Genomic DNA, 21,453 nt, shown 5'->3' with positions numbered 1-21,453 from the left:
GGATTGGACCCCACTACAAAACCAGAACTGATTTCGATCGTCTGATCGAAGTCATTTTGACCCTAAACCTCATTTCACACCAAATCAGAAATCCAAAACCATAGGTACATAGAGCCCAAAAATCCAAATCCAAAGTCACCAAGATCACCTAAATCCAACACCGTTTATCCTTCATCTTAACACCCGAAACCGGAATCGAATCCTATCATCCGATCAATATCATTTTGATCTTGAAGCTCATTTCATATTAAATCGGAAATCCAGATCTGACAATAAGATCACCCAAATCCAACACCGCTTACCCCTTCATCTCAAGGTGTTAGACAGTGTATGCCCTTAGCTCCAATCAGCATGATGTACATTATGACATTTATTGTAAATGAATAAAGTACATATTTGATTCATGTTATTGTGGTGTGTTTCTATATAATACCCTTAAACTGAACACATATGAGACTCGTGTTAGCTTAGAATCTTCACAGCCGTTGATAGATCTGGGGAGATTTATCCTGCCAAGGCTGACACTGGTGTACTGCCAAGTTGGTTGGGGTGGCTTGTCTTAGCTGCCAGGGTGAGACCTGAGGTACATGCAGTGTGGGTTTTCTTGAAACCCTGAACCGGACCAAAATTCTAGTATTGCCCTGAACCTTGGAGATAGATGGGCAAAACTGGAATGTTACACCTGACCCCTAGACTCGATTATGATACTGCACTAGGTGTCAGATTGGGCTGTCTTTGATGTTCCAATCATTGGGATCCTTAGAGGGGGTCAAAACTTGGGTATGTTGGGACAGTTCGAGAATTCATCTGAGTGGGCGACTATTGTGACAGGATCAGCCCCTTTGTCGGACAAAGTGAATGATCAGGGATGCACTCTCTCTGATGGAAACCTAAACTGCAGCAGTTGATTTCAACCGTTGAAATTTGGTTTTGAAAAATATATTTGTATAGAGATATACTTAAATATATTATGGTTTCAAAATGTTTGCAAAATGTTTTAATTCCCAGGATCCATGTGAGTAGAGAGTGCAACACTGTACCTTGCAGCTGAGGAAGAGGTTCTCTCTTGTCGGGCAGTGTATGATCATTAAGGGCTGAGAGGTTAAGTGTAAGACCATTGAGGGTTATACTTGATGGGCTAATCATGCATCTGCCCACAGTCCTTGGGCCTTCATAAGATGGTTGGACCCAAGGACCATTTAGTGTAAATGTTGAGCTCATTAAGAGCCAATGGTGATGGACCCAGGGGTTCATTGTATTCAGCAGTGAATTCGGCCAGGCCTTGTAACAGAGGCTAGGCTGAACCCATGTGGCTGATGCGTAGATCAATGTTAGGGTCCCAAGCCATACAAAGAGAGCCAAGCTAGCTAGCATCAAAAGGAAGTGGGCCTGAAAGCTTAATGGGCCTAAAAGCCCATTTCGAGCTGGGTTAATTGGACTAATTAAATAGGGGCAGATCTGGGTTTGGATCAGCAGATAAGGACAAGAGGATAACTCTTATCCACTTAAAGTGCCTAGATCCAAATAATGATTTGGATTAGGAAACTCCTAATTTGATTAGGAATAAGCTGATTTTGAACTACAGATAAGATAAGGGATTATCCTTATTACTTAAAGAGTTCAGATCCAAATAAAGATTTGGATCAGGAAACTCCTAATCAGATTCAGAGGTTGTCTCTTTAAGGTTATAAATAGAGAATAGGGCGGACCTGAAAAATACACCAGACACAACACAGAGAGAAGACAAGTCCATTGGACTGATCTTGCCTTCAGTTCTTTTTCTTCCTGCTCTTGCCGCCCTACCCTGTTCGATCTCCAGTTCTTGGATCTGATCAAGATTTGATCTTGATATTGTTTTTTGCTGGAAGAAACAATTTTGATGTTGTGCTCACTACCCTATTTGATTCTTGCTGAAGAATCACAAGTTCTTGGTGTAGAACTACCTACTGATCTTGTCTCATCCTAAGCTGTGTCATCTTTAGTGGAGGGAGGATTTGGTACACTCTTTGGGTGTGAACACCTACGTTGGGAGGAGATTTTTGTGTGGATTCCGTATCAGGTATATCTCTCCCTAATCTTGGTTTCAAATTTGGTCTGGTTTGGTTACAAGAACAAACCTTGAAAATGCAGTTTTCTAAATTGGGAATAGGATTCCCGGATGGGAGTAAAGAAATTTTTGAAATTTCGCCCAACCTTCCTGCAGGGTTCGACCATCCATATGATAGATCTCCCATCCCTTCAGTGGTATCAGAGCCACGTTCAAGTCTTGAACCAAATTAGAACAGACATGAATCTGCGCAAATGGGCAGAAGGCGTCCTACCCGATTTGCGCAATTGGCATTTTTCTGGAAATTGATTTCCAGATTTTGGGCAGATGATCTGGAAAGTAATTCTTTATTATTCTATCATATTTATAGAATATTTCTGTGAATGTTTCTTGAATTTTTGGGCTGCACGTGTGATGGAGATCGAATTTTTTTGGTGCCAAGATTGGCGCACCCCGTGATTTCTTCTGTATTCAATTTTGGTCTGTAAATAATTTTTTTAGACAAATTGTATAGGAATTCGACGTGATGTAATAAAAGAAAAATTAGGTTTTTCTATTTTATTTCCATCTAAAGATTGTTGGAATGTGCAACAGAGGAGAAGAAGATTTCACAGAAGGGAGTTCTGCGATCTGCAATTTTGCAGATATCAATTCTGCAATCTGCGATTAACTGTTCTTTGCAGGTTTGCAGGATATCCAAGAAAATCACAGTGCAGCCCTCTAATTTTTGTTTCTTGATAATTTGATTATCTTGAATTAATTTATTTTTCAGATCATTATTCTTGAATTAATTTATTTTTCAGATCATTATTCTTGAATTAAATCTTGAATTGGACACCAAAACTTGGGCCAATTTACACCAAATTTGGTCCAAACTGGTTGGACCGAATTGTTGGTTCTGTGGGGTTGGTTTTTCTAACCCTAATTCGATTTAGGCCAGAGGGTTGATGGCCCACTTCAAGTTTTAATTCGGCCCACCTCTTTAAAAACCTAACTTCAATATGATAAAATTGAATTAGCCCTAATTTAGCTACATGGGCCGAACTGCTTTTTGTAGTACAGCCCATGCACCTAGATAATGTTGTATGATAACATTATGGGCTCTTTTGGGCTGATACTGATTTAATCTACTTAATTAAGGATTTTACAGATATTTTAATTGATTGGATCAATTTGTTTCATGCATGTGATGTATGGATGTATGATGTGCTACGTACATGGGACATAAGTACTTGGCCCATGATTATTTCGATAGTGACTCTTTCGCACACCATGGCTGAATGCACATCATTGCCATGGTGTCCATAAGATCATTGGATGATCTCCTCGTTTGGTGGGCCCCACATCAACTTCCTCCCCAAGAGGAACCGTTTAGGGCCCATTTAAATCTGGCTTTGAGAAAGTCAGTGAGAGCCACTCTGGTTTGACCTAAATAAAACTAGGGCGTAATACTTCATTCCCCCCACTGAAATATATGTGCACGTGATGGGGAGATTCATATGATCAACTCTCTAAAGGCCTTCCATCATTAGCATGAAGATGAGTCCTTCAGTAATGAGGAGATGCGCCATAAAATTGGGCTATCAATTTGCTGTTGAATCTGTTGGATTGTTTCATAAGACGATAGGGGCATCATAGACCGATGTGGGAGGGGCATATCATAAAATGGAAGACTCTCTCACGGTACCTTGGCGTTCACGAATATGATGGGTAAGCACTTACTGGACAAAAAGGTTTAACCTAAAATGCCAATGAACCTTGTCTGACAGAGACCAAAGGAAAAGCTCATGGGATGAGTGGATGTGATCCTTCACAGAAAGTGGTGGGGTTATGCAACTGAAACAGTTGGCTCCATGCACTGTATGTGATTTCCCACATTTCCAGAGACATAATTTGTAGTCTCCGTCACTGAGATAGGAGGGAAATCTCAGATATGAATAAATGGAAATGGAACATAGATTAAAAGCCATATCTATGTAGATAACATGAATCAAATTAGGTTGTGGACTAATATTTGCTTTGCCTTTTATTAGAAATGGCAAACAAACAATTCACCAAACCGTTGGACAATAATAAGCTTAAGGGCCCTAATTATGCTAAACGGTATCGTAACCTTATGTTGGTTCTGGCGTTCGAGAAATTGGACAAAGTTGCTAAGAACCCTTCTCCAGATCGTCCGGGTGATAGGGCTTCTGAGGCCTGTAGGAGGGATTATCAAGAATGGGAAGAGAAAAACTCTCTTGCCCGGTGCTACATCATAACCTCCTTAGACAATTAGATACAGTGACAGTTCGATCAGATCGAAGTGTCCAAAGATATCTGGGATAGTCTAAGGACAATGTATGAAGAGAAGAATTGTTCTACTTGTCAAAAGGTCCTAAAACAGTTTATGATCAAACAAATGTCCAAGAACCAGCTAGTTCTTGACCATTGTCTTAAGATGATGGGGTACATCAATGAACTAGAGGCTCTTAGATTTGGGCTAGATCATGTCACCAAAGTTGATGCCATCTTGAACTCTTTGCCTCCTTCCTTCAATCAGTTTATAATGAATTACAATATGAACAAGCTAAATGTTAGCCTTCAGGAACTCAGCAATATGTTGTAGAGGGCTGAAGAACTGATAAATAAGGATGAACCCATTGCCATACTTGTTGAAAGTGGAAAATCGGGCAAGAAGAAGAGGAAGGCAAAGAAGAAACCTCAGAAGAAAACTAGCAAGCCTAAAAAGCAGAAGAAGGACAAGGCATCAGATGCCTATCACTTTTACAAACGGACCGACCACTGGAAGAGGAACCTTCCTTAGTACCTGGAGACTATGAAACAAGGTAATTTCGAATCCATTGTCATAGAGGCCAATATGTTGGTCACTTCTGGTTCCTAGTCTATTGACTCCGGGGCTTCTACTCGTGCATGTAATACATTGCAGGGGTTCCGGACAAACAAAGACTGAGTGATGGAGAAGTGATTCTTTACTTGGGGACTTCTGCAAGTGTTGCAGCTATAGCCATAGAAACTGTAGAATTGTATTTCAGAGAAGGAATAATTACATAAAGGATTGTCTTTATGTACCCAATTTGATAAGAAATTTGATTTCTATTGCAAAACTGTATGCGGATGGTTATTCTATTCTTTTTAGTAATGTGATTACTATCAAAAGAAATAACAAATTCCTCGCATATGGAGAACTTGAGAATAGTCTCTATGTTCTCCATCCTTCTCTGGAAACAAATATAACTAAAATGACGTCGGATAATAACCCCAAGAAAAGAACCCATGATACAATTAACCCCATGTGCCGGTGGCATTACCGACTTGGCCACATTAAATTAGATCGTATCACAAAGTTGGTAAAGGATGGTCCTTTGGATTTTCTAACTGTAGAAGATCTCCCAACCTGTGAACCTTGCCTTCATGGTAAGATAACAAAACAGCCATTTAACGGTAAGCCTGAAAGATCAACAAGCACGCTTGACCTCATACATACTGATGCATGTGGTCCCATGAATGTTAGGATATGTAACCAGCACGTTTATTTCATAACATTTACCGATGATAACTCTCGGTATGGTTACGTGTACCTAATGAAACACAAGTCTGAATCCTTTGAAAAGTTCAAAGAGTTCAGGCAAGAGGTCGAGAAACAGATGGGGAGACACATTAAGGCCCTTCGATCAGATTGAGGAGGCGAAAATCTCTTTGATGAATTCAGGGACTACTTAAAGGAAAATGTGATAGTATCACAACTAGCTCCTCCTACTACACCACGGTTAAACAGTGTGTTAGAGAGGAGGAACCGAACTTTATTGGACATGGTCCAATCACTTCTCGTACATTCAGAATTACCCACATTCTTTTGGGGTTATGCATTGGAGACTGCGATATACGTGCTGAACCGGGTTCCAACCAAATCCGTTCCGAAGACTCCCTATGAGCTTTGGACCAGTAAGAAACCAAGTGGAAGACACTTGAAGATTTGGGGTTGTCTAGCACATGTTAAAAGAACAAGTGCTGACAAATTGGAATGTAAGACTAGTCGTAGCCTATTTGTAGGTTATCCAAAAGGCTCTGTAGGGTATTTATTCTATGACCCAGGAGAGCAGAAGGTGTTCTATAGTCGAAATGCCCATTTCTTGGAGGAAGATTACATCCTGAACAATCATCGTTAGGAAGTTGTTCTTGATGAGGACAGCTCAGGGGTTGTGGGAGATGTCCCACAAGCTCTACTTAATAACCAACCTAGGAGATCTACCTGGGCATCCAGGCCTCCAGTTCGTTACGGCTATGACCAAGAAAGTTACTTGGTGGAAGCCATGACCAGTGAGGAGGATCCCGTAACTTATACAGAAGCTATGTTGGACATAGATTCCTTGAAGTGGGTAGATTCCATGAGAGATAAAGTGTTGGAACAGTCCGAGAATACATCTGAGTGGGTGATGATAGTGACAGGATCAGCCCCTTTGCCAGATAAAGTGAATGATCGGGGATGCACTCTCTCTGATAGAAACCTAAACTTCCGGCAGTTGATTTCAACTGTTGAAATTTGGTTTTGCAAAACATATTTATATAGAGATATACTTATATATGTTATGGTTTCAAAGTGTTTGTAGAATGTTTTAATTCTTGGGATCCATGTGAGAAGAGAGTGCAACATTGTTCCTTGCAGCCAAGGGAAAGGTCCTCTCTTGTTGGGTAGTGTTTGATCATTAAGGGGTGAGAGGTTAAGTGTTAGACCATTGAGGGTTATACCTAATGGGCTAATCTTGCATCTGCCCACAGTCCTTGGGCCTTCATAAGATGGCTGGACCCAATGACCATTTAATGTAAATGTTGGGCCCATTAAGAGCCCATGGTGATGGACTCAGGGGTTCACTGTATTCAGCAGTGAATTCGGCATGGCCTTGTAACAGAGGATAGGCTGAATCCATGTGGCTGATGTGTATATCAAAGTTAGGGTCCCACACCATACATAGAGAGGCAAGCTAGCCAGCATCAAAAGGAAGTGAGCCTGAAAGCTTAATGGGCCTAAAAGCTCATTCCAAACTGGGTTAATTGTTAGACAGTGTATGCCCTTAGCTCCAATCAGATTGATGTACATTATGACATTTATTGTAAATGAATAAAGTACATATTTGATTCATGTTATAGTGGTGTGTTTCTGCGTAATACCCTTAAACTGGACACTTATGAGACTCGTGTTAGTTTAGAATGTTCACAACCATTGCATAAGTCTGGGGAGATTTGTCCTGCTAAGGCTGACACTGATGTGCCGCCAAGTGTTGGGGTGGCCTGTCTCAACTACTAGGGTGAGACCCGAGGTACATGCAGTGTAGGTTTGCTTGAAACCCTGAACCGGACCCGATTTCCCGTATTGCCCTGGACCTTGGTGATTAGTGGGCAAAACTGGAAAGTTACACCTGACCCCTAGACTCGATTATGATACTGCACTAGGTGTCGGATTGGGCTGTCTTTGATATGCCAATCAGTGAGATCCTTAGTGGGGCTCAAAACCTGGGTATGTTGGGACAATCTGAGAAATCATCTGAGTGGGTAATCATAGTGACAGGATTAGCCCCTTTGTCGGACAAAGGTAATGATCGGTGATGCACTCTCTCTGATGGAAACCAAGACTTCCGGCAGCCGATTTCAATCGTTGAAATTTGTTTTGCAAAATATATTTATATACGGATATACATATATATATTATGATTTCAAAATGTTTGCAAAAGGTTTTAATTCCCGGGATCCATGTGAGTAGAGAGTGCAACACTGTTACTTGCAGCTGAGGGAGAGGTTCTCTCTTGTCGGGCAGTGTTTGATCATTATGGGCTGAGAGGTTAAGTGTAAGACCATTGAGGGTAACACCAGATGGGTTAATCTTGCATCTACCCACAGTCCCTGGTTTTTTATAAGGTGGCTTGGCCCAGGGACCACTTAGTGTAAGTGTTGGGCCCATTAGGAGTCCATGTGATGGGCTTCAGGGGGTTCACTGTCTTTTCAGTGAATTCGGCCAGGCCTTGTAACAGAGGCTGGGCTGAACCCTTGTGGCTGATGTGTAGATCAATGTTTGGGTCCCACGTCGTACAAAGAAGCCCAACTGGGCAGCAGTTTGGAAGGTTAATGAGCACATAGACTTATTGGGCCTAAAGCCCATTTCGAACTAGTTTAGTTGGACTAATTAAAGAGAGGGGTGGATCTGGGATTGGATCAGCAGATAGGATAGGGTCTTACCCTATCCACTCAGAGAGTCTAGATCTGAATACAGATTTGGATCTAGAAACCTCCTAATGAGATTATGAGAGAGCTTATCCAATCTGCAGATTAAAGAGAGTCCAAATTCAAATAAGGATTTGAATCAAGAAACTCCTAATGAGATTATGAGAGAGCTTATCTAATCTGCAGATTAAAGAGAGTCCAAATTAAAATAAGGATTTGAATCAAGAAACTCCTAATGAGATTAGGAGCTGATCTCTTTAAGGCTATAAAAGGAGGAGGGGGCGAACCATTCAGTTCATCCCATCACATCCCAACACACATCAGATCTCAGATTACCCAGAGAGAAGACAGCAACAGTGTGACTGTGCCATCTTCTCCCTGCGTTCTCCTCCAGTTGCCGCCATAGCCAATTCGATCTCCATTGTTGTAGGAGCGATCAAGAAGCATTCTTGATATCAGTTTTTGGTGAAAAACTGATTAGGAGTCGTGCTCACCTACCCTCCAGCAAATTCTTGGTGAAGGATTTGATTCTTTGGAAGAACACTGTTGATTCTGCTCCATCCTGCACTGTGTCATCTTCAGTGGGACCAGTCTTTGGATCCTTCTTTGGGCGTGAACACCTCCATTGGAAGATATTGTTTATTCGTATCAGGTATATGCCTCTCCTACTATTTTGGTTCAGATCTGGTTCGGTTCTTGGTTCAAGATTGATCTTTGAAAAGTGTAGTTTTTCTAAAACAGGGAATGTGATTCCTAAATGGGAGAGAGAGAATTTTTTGAAATTTTGCCCTACCTTCCTGTTGGGTTCGGCTATCCATATCATGAATCTCTCATCCCTTCAGTGGTATCAGAGCCATGGTTCAAATCTTGAACCGAAATAGACTAGATCTGAACCTGCGCAAATGGGCAGAAGGTGTTCTACTCGATTTGCGCAGATTAGGGTTTTTCTGGGAAATCGGTTCCCAGTTAAAGGGAGAATGATCTGAAATTAATTTTTATAAATCTGGAATATATTTAGAATTGTTCTTTATTATTTTCTTGATTTATGGGCTGTTCGTACAAATGGAGATCGAAATCTTGATTGGCGCAGGAAATCTGCGATTTTGTAGTTCTATTCATTCTGGTCTGTAATTAATTTTTTTTTTTAATTTCTAGACTGAATGTATAGGTATTCAATCTGATGTAATATTAATAGAAAATTAGGGTTTTTTTATTTTATTTTATTCAAGATCGAAGTTGCATGCGCTGGAGAAGAATATTTCACAGATGGAAAAATCGCTATCTGCGATTTGTAGTTTATGAAACTGCAAACTGTGATCTGACATTTGTTTTGCTGGATGGAGATGTGCGAACAGCCCTGTGACTGATTCTTGTTTTTCTTTAATCAGTAAAATTTAATTTTAGATCGTTTATTGAATTAAATCTTTAATTAAAAATCAATCCCTAGACCCATTCGAACCAAATTGGTCCAAACTGGTTGGACCGAATCTGTGGTTCGATGGAGGCTGATTGTCAGCCCTAATTTCCCACTTTTGGGTCAAGGGATTGATGGTTAATTATGAGATTTAATTCGACCCACACCTGTAAGGCTCAGTTTTAAGGTGTTAAAACTGCAAAAGCCCACTATATGTAGGAAAGCTATATGGGCCGAACTGCTTACTGCTATTCAGCCCATCTACCTAGATAATATTAATCAGTAATATTATGGTTTAAAATGAACTTTAATAATGGGCTTTACAGATATTAATTGATTGGATCAATTCTATCCTTGCATGTGATGTATGGATGTGTGATGTGCTACGTTCATGGGCCATAAGTACTTGGCTCATGTAGATACGATAGTGGCTCTTGTGCACACCATGGCTGAATGCACATCATTGTCATGGTGTTCCTAAAGATCATTGGATGATCTCCCTCAGTGGTGGGCCCCACACCCCTGAAAAGGATACATATGGAACCCTAGCTGTTTAGGGCCCACCTAAATCTAGCTTTATGAAAGTCAATGGAAGCCACTTTGGTTTGACCTAAGTTAAACTAGGGCGTAACTTTTGTTCCCTCCTGAAATATGAGTGCATGTGATAGGAAGATTCATATGATGAACTCTCTAAAGGCCTTCCATCATTAGCATGAAGATGGGTCCTTCAGTAATGAGGAAATGCACCATAAAATTGGGCTATCCATTTGCTGCTGGATCTGTCGGAGTGTTTCATAAGATGATAGGGGCGTCATAGACCGATGTTGGAGGACCTCACCAAAAAATGAGAGACTCTCACGGTACCTTGGCGTTCACGAATATGATGGGTGAGCACTCACTGGACAGAAAAGTTTAACCTAAAATGACAATGAACCTTGTCTGACAGAGGCCAAAGGGAAAGCTCATACGATGAGTGGTTATGATCCTTCACAGAAAGGTGGTGGGGTTATGCAGCTGAAACAGTTGGCTCCATGCACCCAATGCGATTTCCTACATTTCCAAAGACAATTCACAGTCTCCATCACTGAGATAGGAGGGAAATCTCAGAGATGAATAAATGGGAATGGAACATAGATTAAAAGTCATACCTATGTAGATAACATGAATCAAATTAGGTTGTGGACTAATGTTTTATCTTTTATCAGAAAATAGCAAACGGACAATTTGCAAAGCTTTTGGACGACAATAAGTTTAAGGGCCCAAACTATGCTAACTGGTACCGTAACCTAATGCTGGTCTTGACCTCTGAGAAACTAGATAAGGTGGATAAGAATCATGCCTCGGAACGTCCGGGAGATAGGGCTTCTGAGGCACGAAGAAGGAACTATCAGGAATGGGAGGAGAAAAACTCCCTCGCCCAGTGTTACATCATTGCCTCCTTGGACAATCTGATACAGAGGCAGTTCGATCAGATCGAACTAGCCAAGGACATATTGGATAGTGTAAAGACAATGTATGAAGAGCAGAATCGTTCTACTCGGCAGAAGGTCTTGAAGCAGTTCATGACCGCACAAATGTCCAAGGGGCAGCAAGTTCATGACCATTGTCTTCGGATGATGGGATACATCAATGAGCTTGAGGCTCTAGGATCCGGGCTGGATCATACGACCCAGATAGATGCCATTCTCAACTCTTTGCCTCCGTCCTTCAATCCGATCATTATGAACTATAATATGAATAAGCTGAATGTCAGCTTTCAGAAACTCAGCAATATGTTGCAGAGGGCCGAAGAACTAATTAAGAAGGATGAGCCCCTAGCCATGCTTGTTGAAGCTAGCAAGAAGGGCAAGAAGAGGAGGGCAAAGAGAAAGCCCCAGAAGAAAGCCACCAAACCCAAGAAACAGAGGAAAGACAAGGCATCAGATGTCTGTCACTTTTGTAAGCAGACCGGCCACTGGAAGAGAAACTGTCCTCAATACCTGGAATCCAAGAAAGGTAATTTCAAATCCTGTGTCATAGAAACCAATTTGTTAGTAACTTCTGCTTCTTGGCGTATTGACTCTGGGGCATCGACTCATGCGTGTAACTCACTGCAGGGGTTCAGGATAAGCAGAAGACTGAGTGAAGGAGAGGTGACACTTTACTTGGGGACTTCTGCAAGTGTTGCAGCTGCGGCCATAGGAATCGTAGAATTAATTTTTAGAGAATGATCAATTGTACTGAAAGATTGTCTTTATGTACAAAATTTGAAAAGAAATTTGATTTTTGTTTCAAAACTGTGTGCGAATGGATATTCTATCTTCTTTAGTAATACAATTACTATTAAAAGAAATAATAGATTCATCGCATACGGAGAACTTGAGAATGGTCTCTATATTCTTCATCCTTCTCTAGAAACTAACATAGCCGAAACTAGGTCGACTGATATCCCCAAGAAAAGAATCTGTGATACAGTTAATCTCACGTGCCTGTGGTATTACCGACTTGGCCATATTAACATAGATTGTATCACAAGGTTGGTAAAGGATGGTCCTTTGGATTTTCTAAATGTAGAAGATATTCTCACCTGTGAACCTTGCCTTCAGGGTAAGATGACAAAACAACAATTTAACAGTAAGCCTGAAAGATGTACAGGCACGCTTGACCTAATACATACTAATGTATGTGGTCCCTTGAGTATTAGGACTCGTAACCAGCACGTGTATTTCATTACATTTACCAATGATTATTCTCGGTATGGTTACGTGTACCTAATGAGACACAAGTCCGAATCCTTTGAAAAGTTCAAGGAGTTTAGACAAGTGGTCAAGAAATAGTTAGGGAGAGAAATTAAGACCCTTCGATCGGATCGAGGTGGCAAGCATCTCTCTAACAAATTCAAGGACTACTTAAAGGTCAATGGGATAGTATTACAGTTGGCTCCTCCTGCTACACCACAGCTAAACTGTATTTCAGAGATGATGAATAGGACCTTATTGGATATGGTCCGGTCACTTCTCGTACACTCATAGTTACCCACATCCTTTTGGGGTTACGTATTAGAGACTGCGATATACGTGCTGAATCAGGTTTCAACCAAATCGGTTCCGAATACTCCATATGAACTTTGGACCGGAAAGAAACCAAGTGTCAGACACTTGAAGATTTGGGGTTGTCCAGTGCACGTTAAAAGAACGTGTGCGAACAAATTGGAATCCAAGACTAGTCGTTACCTATTTGTAGGCTACCCCAAAGGCTCTGTGGGTTACCTATTCTATGACCCAGGAAAACAGAAGGTGTTCTGTAGTCAGAATGCTCATTTCTTGGAGGATGACTATATCCTGAACAATCATCGTCAGGAAGTTGTTAATGAGGAGAGCTCAGAAGTTGTGGGAGGTGTCCCACAGGTTCCAGGTATTGACCAACCTAGAAGATCTACCCGGGTTTCCAGGCCACCAATCCATTTTGGCTTTGACTAGGATACTTACCTGGTGGAAGCCATGACTAGTGAGGAGGATCCCGTGAGTTATGCGGAAGCTATGTTGGACATAGATTCCTTAAAGTGGGTAGATGCCATGAGAGCTAAGACAGACTCAATGGAGACCAATGGAGTCTGGACTCTAGTAGATCCGCGCCCCCAGGGTAAAAGCAATTGGTTGAAACTAGATCTATAAGAGGAAGAAGGGCCCCGATGGTAAGGTTGAGACCTACAAAGCTCGTCTGGTGATGAAAGGGTAAACTCAGAATGAAGGCATCGATTATGAGGAAAGCTTTTTCGCCCGTGGCCATGCTTCAATTCATTCGGATCCTGCTAGTTGTAGCAGCATCCATGACTACGAGATTTGGCAAATGGATGTCAAAACTTCATTCCTGAATGGAGATCTTACTAAAGATATCTATATGCAGCAACCGCAAGGTTTCGCAGCTGCGGGTCAGGAACACATGGTATGTAAATTAAATAGATCCATATATGGACTTAAGCAAGCTTCTAGGAGTTGGAACATCCGGTTTGACTCTACTGTCAAAAATTTTGACTTTGAGCAGAATTCGGATGAGCCCTGTGTTTATAGGAAGTCCAGTGGGGACAAGGTTACGTTCTTGGTTCTATATGTAGATGACATTCTACTCATTGGGAATGATGTAGGAATGTTGACTATGGTGAAAGTATGGCTTTCACAGTAATTCTCTATGAAAGATCTTCGAGAAGCCTCCTATATACTGGGTCTTCAACTCTATAGAGATAGATCGAAGCGGATAATAGGATTATCCCAATCTGCTTACATTGACAAGATAGTTAAGAGATACAGCATGGAGAACTCCAAGAAGGGAAATGTTCATTTCAGGCACGGAGTCACTCTCTCCAAAATGATGTCTCCCAAGACTTCTGAGGAGATTGAGGGCATGAAGGACGTTCCCTATGCCTTAGCCGTAGGGAGCATCATGTATGCCATGTTGTGCACTCGTCCTGACATTGCTCAGGCAGTGAGTGTGGTAAGTAGATTCTAGGCCAACCCAAGGCAAGAGCACTGGACCGTTGTGAAAGATATACTTAAGTACCTTCGAAGGACAAAAGAGTTTTGTTTGGTATTCAGTGGTAGCTCACTACAGATCCAGGGGTATACTGATACCGACTTCCAGTCAGATCTAGATGATAGAAAGTCTACATCTGGGTATGCCTTCACGATAGGATCGTGTGCTGTGTGCTGAAGGTTAGCAAACAAGGGTTCTAAGTAGTAAGAATAACAATCCACAACCCAAGTCGAACACATTGTTGTAAGTGAGGCTGCCTTATGAATGATGGTGTTCATTCTGGAATTTGGAATTCTGCACATCACCCATTCCACTATTGTAAGACAACACGGGATCTACGGGAGATTGATGTTAAAAGGTAGCATCAGCGGAGAATGTGGCAGACCCATTGACTAAGCCACTCACACAAAAAGTGTTTAAGAAACACGTGGAGAGTCTGGGACTCCGGCTTATACCAAATTGGACCTAAGTGCAAGTGGGAGCTATTAGACGGTGTATGCCCTTAGCTCCAATTAGATTGATGTACATTATGACATTTATTGTAAATGAATAAAGTACATATATGATTCATGTTATAGTGGTGTGTTTCTGTGTAATACCCTTAAACTGGACACTTATGAGACTCGTGTTAGTTTAAAATGTTCACAACCATTGGATAAGTCTGGGGAGATTTATCTTGCTAAGGCTGACACTGATGTGCCGCCAAGTGTTGGGGTGGCTTGTCTCAGCTACCAGGGTGAGACCCGAGGTACATGCAGTGTACGTTTACTTGAAACCCTGAACCGGACCAGATTTCCAGTATTGCCCTGGACCTTGGTGATTAGTGGGCAAAATTGGAAAGTTACACCTGACCGCTAGACTCGATTATGATACTGCACTAGGTGCCGAAACTGTGAAAAAAACATCCGATTAGCCTTGTTTTCCTTCTTGCGACTTCTTTCCTTGCCTTGAATCAAAATACTAGAGTAATGAGTCCAATTAAATTTTTATTAAGTGTATAAAGACTGAATATTCATAGATAAGAATATGACAATTTTTATTCACATCAACCCCTCCATATTAAACTTTACCCGTCCTCGGGCAAGACAAAACTCAAGCAAACATAAAACGGGATCAAGCTGACTATCTACTGAATTTTTTTGAGGTTTTCCTCAACAAGATGCTTGTCCTCTCACATGCCTTAATCCAGATTTTATAATCCTTCCATTGTCCACTTCTTCCTCCTCTTTAACTCGTCAAAGAATAATCTCAAATCACCAATCCTCATGATCCCAAGTCAAATCAACAGTCAAGGGGAGCAAGCATTTCACCGCATGAACATTTTAGGACTAAAGTAAGCACTCATTGCTTTAACAATCAAAATACAACAAGATTCAAAATACCCTTACATAATTTTTTAGGTCAAAACAAGGAATGTTATTACCATAAGCTTGCTTTTGTATCACATCTCCACCACTAAGCATGAGTTCAATGTATTAAAAATCAAAAGGTGAAATGGGGCTTGGGGTTCTAGGGGTGAGTGCATTTTATGCTCCATCTCACCCTTTTCTTTTGCTTCTAGGGGTGAATGCATTTTATGCTCCATCTCACCCTTTTCTTTCGTTTTTAGTGTGAGTTTATTTTATCCTCCATCTCACACTAGTCACGATTTTTTTTTTTTTGAATAAAAACAACTTGCACTATCCTTTTTCAAATTTCACAGGAGCACTACCATTTTCATTCTAATCCATGAACTCATTAATGTGGTCTCAACATGCATAACAAAGCAAGTTCTAGAATAATCAAACCATGTTTGACAATCACTTAAGCAAAAAGTAATTAGAGCAAGATGCTCATTGGCTCAAAAGCTCACATAAGGGTTAAATTTGTATTGAATCTTGCCTATTGATCATTCAAAATAATGAAGTACCTCTCATAGCCAAAAAAATTTCAATTATTCATGCTTGCATCCTATCTTGTCTATTCAACCTAAGCACATAATTCATGACAGTTTGAAATCATTCAAAAATAAGTTTCTAGGGAGCAGAAATTTCAAAATGAAAGGTTAAAAAGTGTTGATCGAAGCATGCTAGTGTAAATCCAGAAATTATCAATTTCCCTTAATCCCCCCAGACTTAAGGTATACATTGTCCTCAATGTATATGACTTTACGTAAGATAGAAAGATTTAAGGGTACTTCCCTGAACGCCTTGTTGAGGTCCTTCAGATGTAAAATCAGCTGCTACACACGATTAAGTTCCTAAGAGAAAAACACAATCTTAATTAGCATAAAAAACACAAAAAAATAACTGAAAGAAAAAACTGAACTCAATGGGTTGCCTCCCATAAGCGCTCCTTTTAAGTCGTGAGCTTGACTTTCTCCTTTCTTTCATGGCTGTTTCAAGGAGAGAATGGACCCATGGTGGATGGGTTGCTCTCCTTCAATATAATGCTTTAAACGCTGCCCATTTACCTTGGGTGTGTTTCCCTTACCATTATGCAGTTCAATCGCTCCATGAGGGAATACCTTAGCCACTACAAAGGGTCCACTCCACCTGGTTTTCAACTTCCCAAGAAATAGCTTGAGACAAGAATTAAAGAGCAAAACTTTGTCTCCTTCCTTAAATTCCTTCCTTGCAATAAGGGAGTCATGCCATGCTTTGGTTTTTTCTTTGTAAGTCCAGGCATTCTCATATGCTTGATTCCTCCATTCTTCTATTTCATTGAGCTAAAGCTTTCTTTTATCACCTGCATTACTTAAATCAAAATTCAAAAATTTGGTAGCCCAGTAAGCTTTATGTTCCAGCTCAACGGGTAGACGCCTTGCCGAAGACTAATTGATAAGGGGACATACCAATTGGGGTTTTGAATGCAGTATGGTAAGCCCAAAGTGCATCGTCTAGTTTCAAGGACCAATCTCTCCTAGATGTGGTAACCGTCTTTTCCAAAATCTGTTTTAATTCTCTATTAGAGACTTCTACTTGGCCGCTAGTCTGGGGGTGGTAGGGGGTTGCAACTCTATGCATAACACCATACTTGTTTAACAATTGCTCGAATTGTTTGTTACAGAAATGCTTCCCCCCATCACTTATAATAGCTCGAGGTGTTCCAAAATGAGTGAATATGAATTTTTTTATAAATTTAATGACAACCCGAGCATCATTAGTGGGATATGCACATGCTTCCACCCATTTGCTCACATAATCCACAGCCACAAGTATGTATGAATTATTAACAGATTTTGGAAAGGGCCCCATGAAATCGATGCCCCACACATCAAATATTTCACAAACAATAATATTGTTCAAGGGCATCTCGTTTCGTCGGAAGATGTTACCTATCCTTTGACAATGATCGCAAGCACTTACGTATGCGTAGACATCCTTGAAGAGTGAAGGCCAATAAAGACCGCTTTGGAGAATTTTTGAAGCAGTTCTTGATGCTCCATGGTGACATCTTGCTTCTTTGTCATGGCAGAAATTTATAACACTTTGTCAGAGAAAAATTTCTTTCTCTGCTGATATGTCAAGTGAAGTGGCACCACCTTTCCTGCCAAGAAATTAGCCAAATCACCAAACCAAGGTTCATCGTTTCTGTTAACCGCATACAGTTGCTCATCTGGGAGTTCATCATGCAGTGCTGAATTATTAATATTTTCAACATAATTTTCATCCAACCTTGATAGATGATCAGCTACTGTATTTTCACTACCCTTCTTGTCCTTAATTTCTAGATCAAATTCTTGCAACAGCAAGATCCATCGTAGCAGCCTAGGTTTTGCATCTTTTTTAGCAAGTAGATATCTCAAGGCAGCATGGTCGGTGAATAAAATGACTTTAGATAAGAGCAAATAAGATCTGAACTTTTCAATAGCAAATACTACTGCAAGTAATTCCTTTTCGGTAGTGGAATAGTTTTTTTGTGCTTCATTCATGGTTCTACTTGCATAGTAAATGGTATGAAATTTCTTATCTTTTCTTTGCCCTAAAACTGCGCCCAAGGTATCATTACTTGCATCACACGATTTCGAAGGGTAGTTCCCATACAGGGGCTGATACAATAGGGGCTTGAATCAATTTCTCCTTAAGAGTGTTGAATGCATGCAAACAATTATCATCGAATTCAAAAGGTACATCTTTAACGAGCAGATTTGTCAAGGGTCTGGCTATTTTAGAAAAATCCTTAATGAATCGCCTATAAAAATCTGCATGCCCAAGAAAACCCCTAACATCTTTTAATGATTGAGGTGGAGTAAGCTTTTCAATTAGTTCTACCTTAGCTTTATCCACTTCGATGCCCCTAGAGGACACTTTATGTCTTAGAACTATTCCTTCCCTAACCATGAAATGACATTTTTCCCAATTCAAAACAATGTTAGATTCCTCACACCTTTGAAGTACCTTTTCTAAATTATGCAAGCATTCATCGAACGATGATCCATAAATGGAGAAGTCATCCATGAAGACTTCCATGAAGTTATCGATGAAATCACCAAACAAATACATCATACAACGCTGGAAAGTGGCAGGTGCATTGCATAGTCCAAATGGCATTCTCTTAAATGCAAATGTTCCATATGGGCAAGTAAAAGTAGTCTTCTCCTGATCTTCAAGTGCAATGGGTACTTGAAGATACCAGGAGTAGCCACCTAGGAAGCAATAATATTCGTGCCCTGCAAGTCTCTCTATCATTTGATCAATAAATGGCAAAGGGAAGTGATCTTTCCTAGTGGCCACATTCAACTTCCGATAGTCTATGCACACCCTCCAGGTAGTTATTGTTCTTGTGGGAGTCAATTCATTATTTTCATTTAGAATTACAGTAGTCTCCCCTTTCTTTGGTACAACTTGGACAAGACTTACCCATGATGAATCAGAAATCAGGTAGATAATTCAGAATTTCTGTCTTCACTACCTGTTGCATTTTAGCGTTCAGCCTCCTTTGTGGTTGTGCCTTGGGATTGTAGCCTTCCTCCATCAGAATTTTGTGCGTGCATACCAAAGGGTTAATCCCTTTTATGTCGGCGATACTCCACCAGATGGCTAATATATGTTGCTTGAGCACTCTCACAAGCTTTTCCTCTCGGAGACCTGTCAATTCTGAAGAGATAATCACAAGGTGGAACTTTCTCCAAAAAATATATATTTCAAATGAGAAGGTAAAGGTTTAAGTTTCAAAGCTGGAGGTGCTTTGATGGAGGGTAGCAATTGTTTGGTAGAGGTCGGCCCTTCTAGTGGCAGAAATTTTCCTTGTCTTGGTTTGCACCCTTCCTGGCCAACCTCCAAATAGTTCATCGCCTCCTTTACTTCTTCCTCCATGACCTGCATGTTTTTACATGAATTAAGACTGCAACTTTCAAAGGGGACATCTAACTTTGATGTTTTAATCTCAGCCGCCCAAACATCTATATAGTCGATTGCATATATTTCATGTTCACTTATGTTGGGGTACTTCATGGTTTGAATTACGTTAAACACCACTTCTTCACCATTGATCCTAAGAGTAAGTAGACCCTTTTGTACATCAATTAAAGCATTACCTGTAGCAAGAAATGGTCTCCCTAGAATCAATGGCATTGTCCTATCCTCCTCCATATCCAACACAATGAAATCAGCAGGAATGATGAAATTACCTACTTTGACTAAAACATCTTCTACTATTCCCCTAGGGTATTTAATGCTTCGATCAACTAATTGTAGGGTAATAGTTGTAGATGTTAGTTCATGCAATCCGAGTTTTTCAAAAATAGAGTAGGGCATTAAATTTATACTAGCACCCAAATCACATAAAGCTTTTTCAAATTCGGTATTCCCTATGGTGCAAGGTATAGAAAAACTCCCTGGATCCTTAAGTTTTGGGGCAATTTATTTTGAAGAATGGCTGAGCACTCTTCATTTAACTTCATCATCTCACAGTCTTCCCATTTCCTTTTGTTTGACATCACCTCCTTCAAGAATTTGGCATATTTTGGCATCTATGACAATACATCGAGAAGAGGGATGTTAATATGTATCTTTTTAAACACTTCTAAAAATTTCTCAAATTGTTTATCTAAATTAGCTTTCTGATTCAGTTTAGGGTAGGGGAGAGGAATTTTAATAGCATCTAGATTCAGTTTAGGTGTACTCCCCTCGACCTCCTTTTGTGGATCGACCTCTTTAGCTTTCTGATCATCATTCTGGGTCTCGCCAATTGTTTTCCCACTTCTTAAAGCGATGGCATTCACTTGCTCCCTTCGATTTTTCTCTGTATTGCTAGGCAATCGTCCCTCTTTTCTTTCTGACAACATATTCGCAATCTGCCCCACTTGGACTTCTAAGTTCTTAATTGATGCTTCTTGACCTAAGAATCTTTTTTCATGTTCTTGAAATTTTGTTTCAGCAACATTAATGAACATAGAAATCATTTCTTTTAAATTACCCTTCTTTTCTTGTAGGGGTGGCTGTTGTTGGAATCCCATGGGCGCTTTTTGTTGGTTGTTGTTCCATGAAAAATTCGGATGACTCCTCCACCCTAGGTTTTATGTGTTCGAATAGGGGTTGAAATTCAGCCTGCCACCATGAGAAATAAAATTAGCACTTTTAGGTGAAGCAAAATGATTACCTAATGGACAGTCAGAATTAATATGTCCTAATTGGCCACAGAAATCACATGGATTGCTAGATGATGTATTTATTGCTGCAACATTAAGAGTATCTATTTTTTTATTCAGACTAGCAAGTTGAGTAGATAAAGCTGCAAAAGAATCAATATGGTGTACTCCCATTCGATCAGTTCGGTCATTATTCCATTGGTAGTTATTCGACACCATTTCTTCCACTAGATCATAAGCTTCCTCTAGTATTTTCCTCATGATTGTGCCACTTGCAGTTGCATCAATAATAGAATGATTAGAGGGGGTAATACCGTTATAAAAAGTTTGGATTTGACGCCAAGTTGGTATCCCATGGTGAGGACACTTCCTAAGAATCTCTTTGAATCGTTCCCATGCTTCATACAATGATTCCCTCTCTAATTGAGCAAAAGTAGTGATATCATTAATTAACTTTGTTGTTTTAGAGGGTGAAAAATACTTAGCCAAGAATTTTTGGGTCAAGTCATTCCAAGTGGTGATGCTTCCTGCAGGGAGTGAGTTAAGCCAATCTTTAGCTCTATCACGTAATGAAAATGGAAATAATCTAAGCCTAATAGCATCATCGCTAACTCCAATATGTTTAAATGTATCACATATTTCTAGGAAATTAACAATATGTGCATTAGGATCATCACTTGGTAACCCACTAAATTG

The 21,453-nt window shown here is 40.3% G+C and overlaps 1 non-coding gene across 1 annotated transcript; it reads left to right on the top strand.

Moving 5' to 3' along the window:
* Nucleotides 1-21,106: 21,106 nt before the first annotated feature.
* LOC148791734 (small nucleolar RNA R71) lies at nt 21,107-21,213 on the top strand. The gene has a single exon (XR_016076859.1). It is a non-coding gene; the product is annotated as a small nucleolar RNA R71 (small nucleolar RNA).
* Nucleotides 21,214-21,453: the final 240 nt, after the last annotated feature.

Source organism: Nelumbo nucifera, chromosome 5 (assembly GCF_055504915.1).
Source record: "Nelumbo nucifera cultivar China Antique chromosome 5, China Antique-T2T, whole genome shotgun sequence".
Lineage (NCBI taxonomy): Eukaryota > Viridiplantae > Streptophyta > Magnoliopsida > Proteales > Nelumbonaceae > Nelumbo > Nelumbo nucifera.
The sequence above is the reverse complement of the archived record's forward strand: the minus strand, read 5'-3'. Positions and strand labels throughout refer to the sequence as shown.